Genomic DNA, 2,403 nt, shown 5'->3' on the forward strand with positions numbered 1-2,403 from the left:
ACTGGGGCACATGGCCTTAGCTAGATGGGAGGCTGGGGAATGTCTTTCTTCTAGATGACCATGTGCCCAGCCAAAAATCAAGAGTTCTGCTCCTATGGAAGAAGGGAAGGTGGATATTGCAGAACAGCTTACGGTCTCTGCCACACGGGAGGGGTATCTTTGCATAGGTTGCTTGGACATTTTTATTTCTTTGCCTAAGAATTATCTTTCATATTCTCCTTTTTCTACTGCATTGATTATCCCTTTCTTATTTTCAGTGATGCTTCTTATGGGGAACTCACTGCTTCCCAAAACAATCTGTAACAACAATGCTTCTCTAAGGACTTGTGTCACAGTCAAATGGGAGGCGCCGTGCTGGGCGCAGCTCAGCACCCCGCTCATCTTAGGTACCCCGCAGTTGGCTTCCTTCCCCGACGTCGGGGCTGCCCAGCGTGCGTCAGAATCCCCCGCAGTGTTCGGAACTCAGAGGCCCAGCCTCGTGGAAAGACAGGGCCTGGGCCTTTGTGGTTTTACCAAATACCCCAGGAGAGAACGATGCCCTAACGTGATATATTGTCACTGTCATCTGGAGCAGCACAAGCCTGGGCTGGTGTCTCCTCCATTCGGCAGCCCCACACGTATCCTGAAGTGACTACTGAGACCCCCCGCCACCCCGAGCTTTCTCTTTGCTGAGCTAAAAAGCCTCATTTTCTCACTTGTCCGTTATGTGACAGGCTTTCCAGACTCTTCCATATGGTATCGTTCTCAGCAGATGGACCCAGGTGGGTCAATTTCCCTCCTGGAAGAGTCACCCCGAATTGACCACAGCCTCTCCAGGTGGGTCTGGGCAGAACAGAAGAGTATAAAACCCTCACTTCCCCCAGCCTGGCCCCCTGTGGCCCATGGCGGCCATCAGCCCTCGAAGCAGCTTTGTCACTCTCCGAACACACACTGAGCCGAAATCTATCACAATCTCCCGGAACCAGAGGTACATGTTGATGGTGTGCATCTGCATATGGTTGCAAGTAACAAAAAACCCCAACTCAAGTTCAAGCAAAAGAGGCATCATCTCACAGGAGCAGGCGGAGGCCCACAGGTCCAGGCCAGGTGCAATCCCCAGTCGCACCATTTCTTCAAATACAAGCTTTATTATCTTTCCACTTGGCCGTTCCAGTGTGTCATCTTTGCTCAGAGAGGGCCTTCGTGGCCACAAGGCTGCAGCAGTCCAAGCATCTGTTCTTCGGCTAAATTCGACAAGACTCCCGGAGGAAGACAGACCCTTCCCTGGAAGCCGACCGAGAGGTTTCCCTTCAGGGTCGCAACTGGGTCACGTGGCCATTCCTAAACCAATCACTGGCAAGCGGGGGGGAGGGGGGAGGACCGCCATGACCGGCTCCGCCCAATCCAGACTGAGGCTGGGGGCGGGACCGTACCCAGTGCTGTGTGTCGGGGGAGCGCGCTCCTGAACAAAATGAGGCTTCTTTTCAGAAAGGCGAAGGGGAGAAACAGAGGTTTAGTGGGAAACCCCCAGCAGAGAAAACAGCAGGTTCAAAGGCCCACGTGCGTGGCTGGGTGAAGGGCCTGTTCAGCCTGACCGGAAGCGGGCAGTAAGATTAGTTAAACAGATGAGGACTCGACCAGCTGCGTACCCACCAAGGCCCCTCCGGCTGCTGCAGAGAGAGTGACGGGCTCACAGTGGAGGCAGGGAGGCCAGCTAGGAGGCTGCTGCCGTGGAGAGTGGCGTGGCTTAGGCCACAGGAGGAATGGCGTCCATGGAGAGGATCAGGCAGATTCGAGCCAGGCTTCAAGGTGAAGTCAATAGGACAAACATGCTGCAGCATCAGATGTGGGAGTGAGGGGACAGCTCAGGAAAGACCACCTAAGGCGTTGGCTTGAGCAGCTGAGCGGCGCCACTCACACGGGAAGCAGGAGTGTTGGGGTGCCGCCCGGGGAGGGGGGGGCGGGGGCGTGTCTGGGCTGGATATGTAGCAGAGAGTCATCAACATATGGATGGTATTTGAAGCCCTGGGACTTTGGAGAGTGCCTCCAGTAGAGAATCAATGAGTGGACATTCCCGTGCAGCTGCGCCTTCCGCCAGCCATTACCCGAGAGAGACGAGGCCCGATGAGGCCGCACAGGAGAGGATCAGCTTCAGAAGCATTGAAGACACAATCTGGAGGGTGTCACAGCCTAACCCGGTGCAGCAGGGAAGGGGAGAAAGGAGTTGAGGGAATCCCCTGGTTGGGGCCTCAGAGGGGATTGGGCGATCGATAGGGGTCAGACACCCACCATCAGCACACCAGGCTCTGCCTCATCTGGACCCGCACAGTGGCCTCCCCCACCGGCAGGTTCTGGCCTCCACCTCACCATGCCCCTGCCACCCTCCCCTTTCCTCTTAGCCCACTCCAAGCTTCTCTGCCTCCC

The sequence above is a fragment of the Pteropus vampyrus genome, unplaced genomic scaffold (genome assembly GCF_000151845.1).
Source record: "Pteropus vampyrus isolate Shadow unplaced genomic scaffold, Pvam_2.0 Scaffold16, whole genome shotgun sequence".
Taxonomy (NCBI): Eukaryota; Metazoa; Chordata; class Mammalia; order Chiroptera; family Pteropodidae; genus Pteropus; species Pteropus vampyrus.